Source organism: Ursus maritimus, unplaced genomic scaffold, assembly GCF_017311325.1.
Source record: "Ursus maritimus isolate PB19 unplaced genomic scaffold, ASM1731132v1 scaffold_16, whole genome shotgun sequence".
Lineage (NCBI taxonomy): Eukaryota > Metazoa > Chordata > Mammalia > Carnivora > Ursidae > Ursus > Ursus maritimus.
The window spans coordinates 21976882-21994502 of NW_024424008.1; the positions used below are offsets into that span (position 1 = coordinate 21976882).

General features: G+C 37.3%; 1 pseudogene; it reads right to left on the reverse strand.

Annotated features, from left to right (window-relative positions):
- Nucleotides 1-1150: 1150 nt before the first annotated feature.
- On the reverse strand, nucleotides 1151-2194 carry LOC103675335 (annotated as a pseudogene).
- Nucleotides 2195-17621: the final 15427 nt, after the last annotated feature.

The window sequence follows — 17621 nt, forward strand, 5'->3', positions numbered from 1 at the left end:
GACTAGATTTGTTAGTCAAGGACCTGTTACTATAATTACTTTACATGGTTTTATTTTTGTATTTGTGTGAGCTTCTTTCATACTAAACTCAACTTAGAAATGTTTCTGAAGAAAGAGAAAGCTTGGTGTTAATATTGCTCATACTTACCATGGAAAGAAGCCTTTTCCTGCATAGGAATGGTAATTTTATTTCTGCCCTTAAAATGAGAAATAGGTCAACCTACTTACTTATTGCATTTCTTAAATCATCTTCTGGGGTTTTGGCAGCTTAAGGCTTATAGGTCTTTTCTTGGCTATCTTCCTCTAAATCTCTTAAGGGATCATAGATATTCTATGCACATACAATCAAATATTTATTAAAGAATATATAATATAACTGTAAATTTATTGTAACATTTTTCTTCTAAGGAGTTCAGAACCCTATGGCATAAATTACCTCATTTATCTTCATATGCATTCCCAAGGGAAGAGCTTGGTAGTATTATCAGCTCAGATTAAAAATAAATGGGCAAGTATAAGCCAGTTGTTCAGTTAGTCAGTCTATCATCAGGATTGACAGGGTTTTCACTCTTTGCAGGTAACTCTGCTGGAAGCAGTAGCCATGCTGTGATCAGGGGAGCAACGTGTCAGAACAAGGCTAGTCTGGATGAGAAACTGAAATGGCTCAGGGGTGCCTGAACTCACACTTCTCTGGTTATCTGCCTATTTGACCAGCTAGTGACAAAAAACTAACGTAGGTCCTTGTCTCCATTTGAGAAGTCATCAGCCATTGTTCTGTCACACCACCTCATGCTTGAAGGCTCAGATGAGTCATTATTTTATCTGTCAGGCCTTTTATTTTATTTTTTTTTTATTTTTATTTTTTATTTATTTATTTATTTATTTTATTTATTTTTTTTTTAAAGATTTTATTTATTTATTCGACAGAGAGAGAGACAGCCAGCGAGAGAGGGAACACAAGCAGGGGGAGTGGGAGAGGAAGAAGCAGGCTCATAGCAGAGGAGCCTGATGTGGGGCTCAATCCCATAATGCTGGGATCACGCCCTGAGCTGAAGGCAGACGCTTAACCGCTGTGCCACCCAGGCGCCCCTATTTTATTTTTTTTTTAAATCCCAGAATGTATTTATTTAATATTATTTATGACAAGGGTTCAACTAGAAACCTGATTTAAAAAAACAACGACCAGAAAACAAAAATGACACCGCATCTTAAGATACTGTCCTTTGAAGAAATAAAGTAAAGGGCAGACCGTGTGAGGAGAAGCTAAAAAGACAACACAAGGGACAAGTAAGGGTTCTTGGCTGGAGACCTGTTTTGAGTTGGTTTCTTGCAGATACTTTTTAAAAGTTGTGGTTTTTTTTTTTTTTCCAGAGCTCAGCAGCATGTGTGTTCAAAGGGCTGTGAATGTTGGGTTCTCCTAGCAGGCTCTGGATGGACAGCAGGATGGTCCTGACAATTATACAGGGTGGACCACTTGTCCTCCGGGATGTCCAGGCAGATGTCACCCTGGGTGTGCATGTTGGGGTGGTAGCAGGGTGTGAGTAATTGCACCATGGATGTGTTTTAAGGGTACCCATTGGGGAACTCCAGGGAGCGCTTATACCTCAGATCTTCATATACTGTGCCGGCTGCTCCATGGATGGTCCCTATTCATTTGAAAAGGTTGCCCGGTTCAGGGAAGACAGAAATTCCTTTGTTACCAGGCATCATCCGCTCCTGCTGTAGCCTCTTGCCCATGGAGTGGGCAGTGCTCTGGCTGGCCTTGGCTCCTTTGCGGGTGGTGGCAATGCTGGTGGAGGCTGGGTCGAAATTCTAGGAAGCCATCTGGGAGGTGCTGGCAGGGACACGAGAACTTGGGGAGCACGACTGCAACTATAGGGCTGCGGGCCCGCCTGTCCTTTTGTAATGCTTTTATTTCTCCTCAGCAGAGTTACTCAGGTCTGTGTCTAGACTTGTGACAATTAGATTTAGTGAATATATCCAATACGGTATATTGAATGAATGAATGTATTTTGTGTGCATCTTCTCTAAAAGGCCAAGAGCTTCTGTGGTCCAAGAACTATGTTTTAGTTCTCTCTGGATCCTCAGCACAGATCACAAAGCCTAGCACAAAATAGACAATTAGAATCAGTTTAGTAAATAACACAGGGAACTAGAATGCATATTTATTATGTGAGGATCAGACTACAAACCTATTGCTTCAGATTCTTACTGCTTTTTTTTTTTTAAGATTTTATTTATTTATTCGACAGAGACAGAGACAGCCAGCGAGAGAGGGAACACAAGCAGGGGGAGTGGGAGAGGAAGAAGCAGGCTCATAGCGGAGGAGCCTGATGTGGGGCTCGATCCCATAACGCTGGGACCACGCCCTGAGCCGAAGGCAGACGCTTAACCGCTGTGCCACCCAGGCACCCCCAGATTCTTACTGCTTCTAGTTGCTATTTAGTCACACTCATCAGTGCGTTGATTTTCTGCTTCAAATGGCATCCTTCAAATGTTATTTTTGAGCCTTGCTTTCAGTTTCTATAAAAAGGGGAGGATGATACTTTTTTGTTCTTTATAGGATGCAGCGGGAAACAAATAGAATGAAGTGTACGTATTAGTTCTTTATATGTAGCTGCTATAACAGTACCACAGCCTGGGTGCTTCAGCAACAGAAATTTATTTCCTCATAGTTCTGGAGACTAGAATTCTCAGATCAAGGTGCCAACAGAGTTGATTTCTTCTAGAATACCTCCCCTTGGCTTTTAAATGGCCATTCATTCCATCTGTCTTCCCATGGTCTTTTTTCTGTGCATGTCTGTGTCCTTACCTCCTCTTCCTATAAAGACATGAGTCATATTAGGTTAGAGCCTACCCTTACAACCTCATTTTACCTTAATTACCTCTGTAAAGACTCTATCTCCAAATCCTGTCATATTTTGAAGTACTAGAGGTTAGGACTTCAATATCTGAATTTTATGGGGACACAACTCAGCCCGTAAGAGTATGTAAAAGGTCCAATATGATACCTAGCATGTAGCTGTCATTTTACTCATGGAATTATTATTACTATCACTTTTAGTCAGAGACTTCCAATAGATCACAAAATGGCTTTACTTGTTAAATAGCTCCTTTGGTCTGTTGCTCAGCTTGCTTGAAAAGAAAAATAATGTGTAGACAGGGCACAAGCAATTCTAGCATGAAGTGCAAGGCAGAGGGAGAAAGATGAAGAATTATCCTGGAAGAAGGAATCCTCTGAGCTCATTTACAGATTTAGCAAGAGCTTGTCATAACTGGAAAAACAGATGACCGAGACAAAGAAGGTGTTGCTATAAATGGTGGCAAATATTTCAAGAAGAAAAATGAAAGCACGTGGAGGTCTACTTGGCATTCAGGAGAAGGGATGGTGAGTTGGGATGCCAGGCATGAAAGGTATTAAAAAGGAACATTTCCATGAAAACCTAGCAGTCAAATTTGATGGGAAAAGAGTCATTAGCCACATGTCAACCTTGTGATGAGCTTCAGAGCCATCTTTCATGCAGTCATCTTCCATTCTGTCCCTGCTGTCCTTTCTCTCTTCTCTCCATTCCTCTATTTTTCCTTTGCTTTCTTCCACAAGAATGAATTGAATCCTTGTTACACAATAGGCTTGTCAGAGTACAGTGGTATATACAAAGGTAAATAATATCCTCAAGGCAATTAATGTACAGATATAAATAGCCAATTCTCATTGTTTGTGGTAGTTCTATGAAGCCATCACAAACATGGAAGTAGTGAATACTGAGCTGTTGTTCCTAGGGGAAATACACCCCGCACACCTGCACATACCTGCAGGCACATGGCACATAGATTGTTACCTTAAATCCTAGAAATAACTCAGGCTGGTACATTCTATTTTCTTAACCTTTCAAAAGAGAAAACAAGGTTCAGAAGTCTTAAGTGACTTGCTCAAGGCCATCCTACTAACAGATGCCATAGACAATTGGAATTTAAACTCAGTCCATCCAGAGCTGGGGCTTCATCTTCTACAGTGCACTTCTCCATACCATCTCCATTTTCTGGATCTATCTGTCTATCTATCTATCTATCTATCTATCTATCTATCTATCTATCTATCTATCTATGTATCTATCGAGAGAGAAGGGAGAAGAAAGAGATGACCATATAAATACATATATATATGGTCCATATATATATGGATTTATGTATCTCTTTATATATAACTATATATACGTATGTGATAGATATGGCATACTTTTACATCTGTCTATATATCAGATACATAAGTGACTAAAGAGCAATGTGAAGATTGATGAGCAAAGTTAATTACAGCTAAAAGATCTACAAGATTGAGGAGTTTTATTGAAAATACTTCAGGAAGAGTGATTATCCATACCTCTGTGTATAAGATCTGTCTCTTTTTAGGTACCAAGAACAATTCTAGACCTTTAGTAAAAATTACTCCTCATAATAATCCTATAAAAGTGACCATACAATCTTCATTGTAATGCTATAAAACTAGAACTCAGGAAAGTAAATTTGTTAGAGATTACACAGCCAGTAAATAGTAGAATTGAGATTTCAACCTAGGTCTCTCTCACTTCAGTAATCCAGACCAGTGCACCTCTGATCTCCCATAAGCAGATACAGAATATCACCTTCCCAACCGAGATCTCTTCCTTCTACCTCTGACTCAAACATCCTCATCTGAAATATCAAGGAATGACAATCAGAGAAACCAGAATTTGAAGAGGACAAAATGAGTGTTGTTAGGAAGGCAGAAGCAGAGAATGAGTGCTAGGTAGGCATCTAAGTGTGTCCACTTAGATATAAATCTCAAAGGAGAGACGGTTTACAGAGGAGGTATTTCTGAGAGGAGTGTTTTGAAAGACAAAAGAAATTAAGAAGTCAAGTGGTCAATAAAAAAAAGACAATGGCTAGCAGGTAGAACAATTAAGGCAAGAAGGCAGGGAGTGAGACAGTCCTCCCGGAAGCTGAGCTCCATGGCCATGGGTGTAGGAGAGCCTATACAACTGGCTGTTCTTGGCTCAGTAGGAGTCTGGGAGTGAGGTGAGGAGACACCAAGAGAAATGTGGTCAGTATGGAGAAAGCAAGTGGATAGAAATGGGTTTTGAATGTTAAGATACTAGGTTTGGATATTTTCTCAAGGCAATAAGTTACATTATTATTTAAATTTTATTTTATTATTTTTTAAAAGATTTTATTTATTTATTTGCCAGAGAGAGAGAGAGAGAGAGCCAAGCAGGGGGAGAAGCAGGCTCCCTGCTGAGCAAGTAGCCCAATGTAGGGCTCAGTCCTGACCTGAGCCGAAGGCAGATACTTAACTGAGCCACCCAGGCGTACCTATTATTTAAATTTTAAAGTAAGAAAACTAAGTTGAAACAGCTAGAGTTTATATGGTTTACCTGAGGAATTCTTTTAAGATGTTTGGGAAAATAAGATAAAAACAGAGAGGGAGGCAAACCTTAAGAGACTCTTAACTATAGCAAACCAACTGAGGGTTGCTGGAGGGGTGGTGGGTGGGGGGGTGGGGTAACTGGGTGATGGGCATTAAGGAGGGCATTGGATGTAATGAGCGCTGGGTGTTATATTCAACTGATGAATCACTGAACTCTAGCCTTGAAACTAATAGTGCACTGTATGTTAACTAAGTTGAATTCAAATAAAAATTAAAAAATAAAATTTTGGAAGTCGGCGTAGAACTCTGACACTAGATCTCAAATTCTATTATAGAGTATATTCAGTAATAATAATAATAGATTCTTACTTTAATAAAAAAGAAAGATATATATTCTATCTTAGTGTTAACCACAAAAATTCTAAGCATTTACCAGGATCTGTTGCCTGGAAATTATGTTTGTCATTTCCATAATTGCTTTGCAATGCCATTAACGGGAAAAAATTAATAAAATAACATAAGATAGAGTATAACAAAAGCGTCAATTTTCATAAAGTTGGTATTGAAACATTTTTTAACCTGAAAATGTAATGTTAGTTCTCCTGGGACTATCTCTGCCTTGCCGTTACTGTGTTGTCTTGTTTTGCTTTCATTTCCCATTTTCCCAGTCATGGTGAAATTCTTTTAACAATACTTGATAAGAAAAGACATTCCCAGTCCTTAAAGGGCACACATGCAAAAGCCAACACAAATGAATCTCAGGGACACTTGGGCTACAATACACATATATTGCACTGAGTAGGGAAAGATTTTTTTTTTTAAAGATTTTATTTATTTATTTGTCAGAGAGAGAGAGAGTGTACAAGCAGGGGGAGCAGCAGGCAGAAGGAGAAGAAAGCTCCCAGCTGAGCAGGGAGCCCAATGTGGGGCTCGATCCCTGAGATCATGACCTGAGACCAAGGCAGACGCTTAACCGATTGAGCCACCCAGGTGTCCCTGAGTAGGGAATTTTAATATGCCAAAAATGTCATATCTGAAGTTAGGACGAAGAAAGTCCTACACTCTCTGTAGGACTCTCTGTTGTAATCTCACCTGGATCATCCATCTGTATATTATCACCCCCATAACATTGAGAGCTCTGCGCTGAGCTGAAGGTGATCAGCTGGCTAATCACTGCTAGAATCATAGCTGCTTGATTGGAATGGGAATTCTCTCTGGTATAAATATTAGTTAGAAATGACTGTGAATAAATCAAGGGGAATTAACAAACAGTGTTTCATCCAGAAATGTGTCCATTGATTTATTGCTTTCATTATTTAAATGGTGACCCTTTGGCAGAACATTGTTTAATAAATAAGTCAGTATTTTGAGGACATAGATGGTTCCCTGGTACATAGGGTATGCAGGCCAGGCTGTCTATCAAGTAACTGAAGAGTTAGGCCCAAATGTCCTTGTATTTATATATTTATATATGCTTTATATTGTTAAAAACAGCATGGATGTTAAGAAAAGTGACTGGGTTTGAATTTTGACTTGCTGCTTGCTGGTTGTGTGACGTTTGACCTCAAATCTCCAAGCCTGTTTCCTCAACTATAAAAGGGAAGCACCAGTACCTACTTTAAACTATCAAGATTGTATGGGAATATAAATCACTTTAAACTTATTGCTAGTTGTACTTGTTTTTCAACTACCCTAGTAACAACAAAAATATGTTATTGTCACAAAGCTCAACATTTTATATAGTCGAATTTAAGATATCTAGTTCCCGGATTTAGAAACGTGCACTTGAAGTATACTACACCCACAAAATTCAACATGCTTAAGTTTTAGATCAGAAGTAAACGTATGTGCACTAGATTTTTTTTAAATTAATAGACTTATTTTTAGAGCAGTTCTGGGTTTATAGAAAATTGAGCAGCTCCCCACAATTTTCTCTATTATTAAAATTTCACACAGGGGTAGTATATTTGTTCCAATTGATGAACCAATACTGTTATTAACTAAAATCAATAGTTTATACTAGGGGTTCTGTCATAGTAGTGTGGAAAGAGAGACTCTGGCTATTGTGGGTCACTGAAAGTCATGGTGAACCTGAGTTTGCATGTACTCTCTGACTGACCCTACTGCCAGATCAAATGTTGCTGAGGAACATGATGCAAACCCAAACTCTCAGATGGCTAATGAGTAAGGATTACATTTGTAGGAATAAACATAATGACGATAAATAATTCCCCCTCCTGAAGTATTTTCATGCCTTAATAATTCATTTAACTAATATTGACCCTGTACTTACTATATGCCTGGCACCCTGTTTGGCATGGAAAAGATAAGAACTGAAGGGCAATTGGTTAATTACCTACATGAGATCAAAAAACTTTGATTGAACACACAAATAAACAGAGTATTACAGAGTATTAAAACGATGGCAAACTGGGGTGTGCCTAGGATATTAGGAGCACACAAAAGTGGGGCAGCTGGGTGCTGCTGGGGGGAGAGGAGGAATTATTTTTGTCCTCTCCTTCATCCTCCTCCTCTATTTCTTCCTCTCCCCCTCTTCTTCCACTTCCTCTCTCCTTTATCCCCCTCCTCTTCCTTCTTCTTCTCCTGTGCTTTGTAGGTCTTTTTGAATTCCACAGATGTAATTTTGAGGCCTGAATAGCCTTTGATCCTTCCCTAGTCTGTAGTAAACACAATTCTTTTTATGATTTTCTTGCTGCCTAAATTCCATTCCTTTTCCCGAACCCTACTTGCCTTTCAGGTTTAGTTGACAGTTTCTAAATCTTTTTTGTCTCTCCGTGCAAAGTAAAATCTCTTTTGCAGACAACCATGTGTTCCACACATTGTATCTTCATTGCCCAGCAGAGGGCTCTATCCTTAACAAGTGCTCAATAAATACATAGGGGATGAACATAGCATGTTATATTAAAATATGTTACTGAATTTATAACTATGTCCACAGAAGTTAATTGAATTAAGTAATTCTACTTAATTCCAAGCAGGATAATATTTGAAATAAACTAGAACCTTATTATCATCATAAAGAATCTGTAAAAACTCATCCATTTAAGCTTTTTGGAAGCAGTAGAAGATGATAGTTTTATTTTATAGAAGGGAAAAGAGTCTTTGCGTGCATATATACTGCATTCTGATAATATTCCCTGAAACATAATGCCTACATCAGGTAAAAAGCTTGCTGCCCAATGATCCCACCTAATAATAGGAAAATGACTGTTTGGGGAAATGAGAGTACTGGGCTCTAGTCCTAAGGCCACCATCAGACAGCTGTATAATCATAAACAGGTTGCCTAACCTCTGGATGTGAGTTTTCTCCTCAATACTACCAAGGATTCATGGGCACCTGGGTGGCTCAGTCATTAAGCATCTGCCTTCGGCTCAGGTCTTGATCCCAGAGTCCTGGAATGGAGCCCCAGATTGGGCTCCCTGCTCAGTGAGGAGTCTGCTTCTTCCTCTGCCCCCTTGTGCTCTCTCTCTCTTTCAAATAAATAATAATAATAACAAATACTCCTAAGGATTCATTCAGTGTTTTCTACAGTTATTTTCCACTTTCAAGGAAAAAGTCATGGTTAGAATATTGTCTTCCTAAAAGCTTTCCAATGTATCTAAATAACTAAGACAAAAAAATTAGTTTTTTTTAGATTCTTGGAAGTTGAGTCAATTATTCAATTAATACTTTGTATTGTTGAACCATTGTATACATTTTAAGAGAGAAGATTCTGAGAACTTTAAAACATTTACTACCCTAACCTAATGCTAGGGAATATTTGGTCCCTGTCTTCTACCTGGGGCTGAGCTTATACTTTGAAAGCAGCATAAGCATAGGATAGACAAAGAGATATCTTCCTACTGCCCATGGCCATCCTGCTATGAGAGTGATATTGAATCAGATTCTTGCCCTGTTCAGAATCTTTTGATGACTGTTTCCTTATAATGGTGCTTACAAGCAATGCTGTACACTATCCTTGTGAGGTCTTCCTCCATATGAAAACAAATAAACTGATTGTCCTCATTCAGATAAGTTTGGGGAATTCTGTATATCTTTCCTGGAGTACCTCAATGCACACTAACTTATGAGAGGCTTTAAGAAGTCCCACAGTTGGGAAACCTGATTATTTCCCAATATCTTCCCTTTCCTACTTCCTCCTTAGCATCAGAACTCTAGCAATGTCTCTGCATAAAATACTAATCTTCTGCTACTTCCTTTTACCTAGGAGTTGGCTAAGTAAGCCAGTCCTGGCCAATGAAATTTAAGCATAATTTATGGGTAGAGCTTCTGGGCCGTATATTTTTGAAAGGAGGATCTCCTCTGTTGGCATGCTCCCTCTATTTTCTTTCTTTTTCCTGTCTTGGACACAGACATGACACATAAACAGTCATTTTGTGACCATGAACATGCAATTGAGTTGTTGGGATGGTAGAACATAAAGATAGAAGGGTCCTCGGTCCTTGCACAGCAACTCCAGCCCACAGTTCTACCTCTGGACTTCTTGTTAGATCAGAAAAATGTGGCACTTATGTAAGCCACTATTTGTCAGACCATCTTATTATTTGTGACAAAATAATTCCTAAAGGTTACGACAGGAATTTATTACTTTTAAACTCCTAATAAGATTTCCTGGAAACACTTTCAGTGATGCTGCCTATATTATGCTGCCTTTTCTATCACTGCTGTAACAAATTAACAAGAATTTAGAGGCTTAAAATAACAGTCATTTATTATCTGGAGGAAAGAAATCTGTCATGGGTCTTAGTGGCTAAAATCAAGGCATAAGCAGGGCTGCATTGCATTCTGGAAGCTTTAGGAGAGAATTTGTTTTTTTGTCCTTTCTAGCTCTTAGAGGCCACTTGCCTCCTTGGCTCATTGTCCCTTCCTCTCAGTTCAAAGCCAGCAATGCTGAGTCCCCCTCATTCTTCTTCTGTTTCTATATCTCTATCTCCCTGAACACATCTGGGGAAGGTTTTCAGCTTTTTTTTTTTTTTAAGATTTTATTTATTTGAGAGCGAGAGAGAGCGAAAGAGAGAGCACGAGAGGGGTGGGGAAGAGCAGAGTGAGAGGGAGAAGCAGGCTTCTTGCTGAGCAGAGGGAGCCCGAAGTGGTGCTTGATCCTGGGACCCCTGGGATCATGACCTGAGCCTAAGGCAGATGCTTAACCCACTGAGTCACCCAGGTGCCCCAGAAGGTTTTCAGCTTTTAAGAATTTACATAATTGAATTAGAACACTCTGGATATTCCAGGATGATCTCCTCATCTCAAAATCTGTAAATTTATCACATCTTCAAAATCCTTTTTGCCATGTTAGGTAACATTCCTATTTCTAAGCTGTTGGACGTGGATATCCTGGGAGGCCATTATTGTGGCTACCACACCACTCTAAAGGATAAAGCTCATACTCGTTACCACCAGTCTTTTGTGATCTGACTTTTGTGTTCTAGTCACTGTTTTCTCCCCACTATTCATTTCTCTTTTCTATTTTTCTGTTATATAGCTCAATACACCATCTGTGAACAACTTTTTGTGGGAGTTTATGACCTATACCCCTTTATCAGGTCCCGGGGCAAGCATCTAAATGGAGGTCGACCTACCTGAATAGTTAAAAATAGTTAAAAAGTGCATGTATCTAAATAGTTAAAAACTGCAAATTGATTATCAAACTGTTAAGTAGATCCTATCTTCTTTCTTTGACAAAAATAATTTGAAAATGATTTTGAAGTCTCAATTCAATTTTAGAATTCTCTTTTGACCTCAGAATTCTACCCCAGAATGTGGTAGCACAAAGAAAAATTACCCTAAACCTTCATTCTTGGTCCATGTTTTGAATCCTACGCATCTGAACAACCCAGTCCACTAAATCAGTCTCTAACCAAACACCTCACAAAAAACCAACCCTTAGCTCCCATTCAGTAATATACTTATAATAATGTGGTGCAGTCTATACTCAGGAGAATGGAATGGAATAAAGGACTGTACTTGGGAACTCCAATGATCTATGTATCCAGAGCATGGCCTAAAACATGAGGTTTGAGCTTTGGGTGGTGAGTAGTATAACCAGAGGAAGGATGAGGTTGGCCCTCTGAAGTTCAGGATTTAGGACACAAGCTCCTCTTTCCCACATACAAGTGAAATGCTTCTTATTTGTCTAGTTTAAAATTCTAGTCCTCATTTTTATATTAATATCATCTGATTTATTTCTGAAGAGCCACCGAATTTCTTAACCATTTTATGAGGACGTTGGTGACTTTCCTTCCTTATTCTAATTATAATAATTTCTTGCCTTTCAGAACTTCAAAAAAAAAACCTTCTGCTTTTAATAATAATGATAGCATAAAAATAACATACATATGGCATATAATATATGAATATGTATTGTAATTATGCTTATAGTATTATATATAATAATACCCTAATATTTATTGAGAGTATTTCTTGTGTCATGTCCTCTGCTATCCAAGCTATAGATAATATCTAATTTACAGCTAGAATCATATTAGTGCATTTTTTAGTTACTTATGTGTCTCTTGATCATAGGGACTACATTCCACTCCTTTCTGTATCTGTAGTAGCTAGGAAGTGCTTAGCACAGAATAAATTTTAGATAGATGTTTGCAAAATAAATGTATGGTTGCTTGGAGCTTTATATTTGATGCCATCAATCTTCATCTTCCTTATTTCTTTTCTGCACTCTGGATATGACCAATTTGTTCCTGCCAAACTGGGCACAGTAGATTCTTTAATGATACAGTGAACAGCATTCCGAATGACTACAGATGTTTCTAACTTGTGACCATTTCAAAAATAGCATGGAAGGGTTTGGAATTTGGACTACATGAGAAAAATGATGGGCTTTGACAGGAAAGATAACATTGAGAATGTTAGGAACATGGTTACTTTTTCCAGTTATCGTGTTGACATGTATGTTTTACAAAATAAATTTAATGTTTGCATGATGGAGGGCCAAGTTTATAGAGAGTTAATATGTAATGGAACAACCACTTATAAGAGATTTCAAGAGTTATCTTTTAAAATGTTGAGTACATAATAATTTGTCCCTGTTCTAATGTGTCTGGGTATATTTAGCATTCACCTTACCTATGAGAAAATGTTACACTCATTCTTCCTTGAGCTAAACAAAGATTCTTATAAATTTCATGTTCTAATGAGTTAATAATATATTGGGAATGAGTTATAGCCTTTATCCTAGCAAATTTGTAAAAAGATCTTTTGGAGATAAAAAATCAACATTATTTATGTGCTTCACTGACATGAATAATGTATCAGTTTAGCTTAAGCTCAATAAGTCAACTCAAACATTTATAAATGAAAAAATGTAAAATATTAAAAAAGGATTATTTTCCAAGAGATTTGTATCAAACATATTTAGCTCAGATTCTTTACATATACCTATACATACAATTACATAAATGAAGAAAGAACAGTGAATGCTCTTTTGGTATAAAATGTCACTTAATTTTATTTAGAAAATAATGATTTTGTTCTATAAAGTTGTCAACAGAGAGATTTTCAGGTAGATGGAATCTGAGAAGCTAAAACAAGCTGAATGGTTTAAAGAGATATGCATGCACAAGGAGACTATAAATGAAATGAGCTTAAATAGAGTGTATCTTTAAAACATTTGAGTGTGCCAGCAGAAATAATAGATGAGTAAAATTATTATCTGGAACAATCAGATATCCTTTACCCCAGTTGCAAGGGAAAAAGGACCTCACATTTTTACATAAATGTTACCTAGGATTGAGAGGTAGGGCCATCATCCCATAGTCACCTTAATGTTCCAGTGGAATATGAATTGTCTCTAAAATGAGACAGACCTGGTTCAATCTCCAGTTTCACCAATTACTAGCTCTACATTTGACAAGTCACAAGTCACTTTTAGCTTCTACTTACCTATTTTTCAAATGAAAATAATACTAAACTCTCAGAGTTGTTGTAAGGGTTTCATGAGAAAATCCATATAAAAGGGTGGGGGCATTCCCAGGCATAGTAAATGACTATGAAATACTTCTTTTCTTTTCTTTTCTTTTCTTTTCTTTTCTTTTCTTTTCTTTTCTTTTCTTTTTTCTTTTCTTTTTTTCTTTTCTTCCCCACTTAATATGAGTATCTTGCAATGAATTAAATGACAAATTATAGATAAATTATGCCAAATGTTAAGTTTTGAGAATCAAAATGTAGGCTTAGATTCTACATTAGACATGAAGGAAAGAAAGACCTAGCATCTATATTTGTGGTGCACACAACACGGTTGAGTAAAAAAGTAAAAAAATCACATTTGAAGAAAGTCATTCAAATACCATCTTCTTGATGACTTCCTCATATACACAGTCTCATCAGCTAAAAGCATTTTTCCTCTCCCTTATTGAGTAATGTAAAATGTTAATAAGTGTCCAACATATTGGACACTTACTGTGCATGAGTCCCCAATAGTGCTATGTGTTGGGGACTAACAGTGATCAAAAGAATAATGATTCCTAACTACCCAGAGTTTGTTCAGTAAAGAGATAGGAGATTTCAGTTGACAGGACATTTCAACCAAATACAATGATCATGACGGCTGAGAACTAGGATAGTCAGAGGAGAGTTTTGAGAAGCCGTGGTATCTGAGATGAATCAGCGAGGAAAAGGGATGGAAGGAGCTGGGGGTCAAAATGGAGAAGCCCAGTCCCATGGTACACAGTCCAGGAAAGAGTTAGAAAAGTCTGAAAGTGAGGTTTTTGCCTCGAAGAGTTGAGTTAAAAAAAAAACAAACTCTAAATCTAGTTAGAATATGGAATAAAGAAAGGTGGTGCCTAGCAAGACACAAGACAGACAAACAAATAACCAGGAGAGCAAAAGACCAGATTGTTAAGATTTTGGGCTTTATATCCAAGCATTGGGCAAAATCTTTCAACATTTCTGTAGTTCCCCATTTAATTATGTATTTCTCACATTCTGTTTTGTATGATATTTATTTGTTGACAAGACCTAACTTACCCATGCCATATACTCTCCTTCAAAGTAGGATCCATATCTGATTCATTGGTACATTCATTCAGCATAGCACAACACTTTTTATAACATCTCTCAATTTACAATTGACCTTCACAGGTGTTACCTCATTAAATCCTCATAATAACCTTTTGAGAGATAGCTTACTCATTGCTCCCTATCTGCAAATAAAGTAATTGAGTTACAGAAAGATTAAATGACTAGTAAATGAAAGATTCAGGACATGGACACAGGACTAATGTCTAATAGAACTGTTGGCAGTGATAGAAATATTCTATATCTGCACTATCCAATAATTTAGCCACTAGCCACGTGTGGCTATTAAACACTTGAAATGTGGCTAGGGCAACTGAGGAATAGAATTTTAAATGTTATTTAATTCGAATCAATTTAAATAGCCTCCTGTAGCTAGGGGCTACCATATTGGACAACTCTATATTATGATACCTATCACTGTTGCTCAATAAATTGGTGCCAAATATGCAGGAGAGGTTTGAAATTGATTCCATCATTATGCTATTCCAAAGTGGTATTATATTTTATTTTAGTTATAACTTTGAGTTTTTTTGTTCATAGGCCTGAATAAAATCAATATAATTTTTCCTACTATATTTTGCCAAAAAATATGTTCTATGATAGTGACTTTGCTAATGAGGACATACATTCTTTAAGCTTTTAAAGTGTTGTTGTAATAGCAATTCATTATGTTTGAAATTGTTTTTATTATATTACCTATAAATTTTTAAAAATAATCTTTATATGAAAAACAAGGTAATATGTTTTTCCTTAAGTTAACGAGAATATCACATTCTCCATGCATTCTATGGAAAGTAATCAAATATATATACATACTGAGTGTGTTAGTTTGCTTGGGCTACTATAAGAACATACCGCGTACTGGGTGCTATGGTGCTGGGTAAACAGGTGTTTATTTTCTCAAAGTTCTGGAGGCTGGGAGTCCAAGGTCAAGGTTGGAGGAGTTGGTTTTCTCTGAGGCTTTTCTCTTTGGCTTCCTATTCATTTGTGTACAGGCACCTCTGGTGTCACTCTGTTTCTCTTAATCTCCTCTTCTTATGATGGCCACCGTCAGATTGGATTAGTGCCCACCCTAATGGCCTCATTTTAAGTTAATTACCTCTCTAAAAGCCCCATCTCAAAATGCAGTCACATTCTGAGATCCTAGAGCTTCAACATAAAAATTTGAGGAGCAGAACACACAATTCAGCCCATAATATTACCCTTCTTTGCTTATTTGTCTGTTTTCCTCATGAGCTCCTGAAGAGGGTTCTGAGAACAAAATTGGAGAGTGCAAAATCATTTATTTTACTGTTATGTCCTTTTTAAGTGTATAGTCTGATACAAGACATGTTTGATTCAGGGAAAACACTTATCTTTCTCCAATTCTTTAAAAGACAGAAAATTAGTGGAAAGTGCCAAAGGCCAATCATTAATTTCCAACAAGCATTTTAAAGTACATTGCCCTACATTTTTTTTATTAGGACTTCTAAAATGTTAATCATTTTATTATCTATAATAAAAATGGAATTATCATTAAAATTAATTCTGAAGGCTAAAAATTTTTTAAAGTCTGTTCCTTCAAATGTACTTCTGATTTTAATGTTTGCTTGCTTATGGTAAGTTTCAACCAATGAAATAATGGAAACTTGCTTTTTATGCCAGTAGAATCCATTTTTTCCCCCTGATGTCAATTTAAGATTAGACTTATCCAACGTTAACCCATGTTAATTTTATCAGTATCAAACACTAAATGAACATATTCATGATAAGCTAATATAGGGAAGAGTAATAATTACAAAGCACCGAGATTTTTAATGGCTCACGTCTACAAATGGAGAGGCAGTGTGGATAGTCCCAGGTGGAGTGAGAGAGCACAATGCTTTTACCGCTTCCTGGGTGAGTGATTCCAAGCAGCCTAATCTGTCTGAGCCCTGAGTTTTACCTATGAAACCGGGTAGGACGTTCCTTATCTCCGTTTCGTTCATCTCACAGTGGTGTCTGTAGCTTCCTTTTGGCAAGATGAAAAGGCCTTGAGTGAAATCCGCCTTGCAGATCATTCGGAGAGGTGGCTTTTGTCACCATATTGTTACCCATACAGTGTTGTTTGGGCTGATGAATAGGAGGTTGGGTGGTTAGTCTTCCCCTTGCCAGGTAAGCACAGATATAGGAAGCCTAGAACATGTTTTCTATTCAACAAGTAACTTTAAGTTCTCATTCTTATTATTTCACAATGTTATTATCTAAATCTTAGAGGGTTGGAGAATTGGAGACTCTTGGCATGATTAGTCTAGCCAGCCTCCTTTGCTGATTCCCTGTTTCCATTGCCCTGAATCCTAGAAGTCTTCAGTGACCCTTCCATAGCAGACATCACTTTTTGTCCTTTGGACTAACTGAGAGCCACACTGGCAACTCTATTTTTTATCAAACAACTACTTTTTCTTCCTAGAGCCTGAGTCCTTTAATCTAAATCTCCTACCCTTCCTTTACCCAACGCCTCTTCTGGACAGCAGCATTTCCCTAACCTGTTTGGTCACGGACATTTTCAGACCTCCAGGCTCAAGTGTGAGGGACAGCTTCTAGTTCTGAGGGCAGAGGAGATGGATATAGGGAAGATGGTTGCTTATGATACCCTGGTTTTATTTTTTATTTTCTTTCTAAATTTCTGTGATCATCCACAGAGAACCAGAAAAAAAAAATATATGCTCTACATTTGCGTGGTTTATGAGTTTATCTTGTGCCAATAGTCTATCCTGTTTAATAGAGAAGACATACACCCCCATTGTCAACATAATTTGGAGGCAAAGAAACATGTCTCTTCCTGCAGGAAGTAAGCAACATGGAAACAAAACAACAATAACAAAGCTCTCTTAGTAACTTAGTATTGGTTAAGTCCATGCCCAAGTACTTCCTGGTTCTGCTTTTGTTTTAGATTTAGTTTCTTTACTTATACATTTCTTCTTTTTTGATAATCTTACTCTTCATAATTGAAAATATCATGTAAAACAGAATTTTTGCATTGTTATTTTAGAGACAGCACAGGCTGAAAAAATATTCAGTTAGCATCAACATTAATCTCAGTGATGAAAATAAAATGTTATATTTGTGTGAAAGATTAAAATGAGTAACTCAGGATAATTTCCTTAAAAATATGGTATTTTCATGTATATTCATAGTAAATACTTC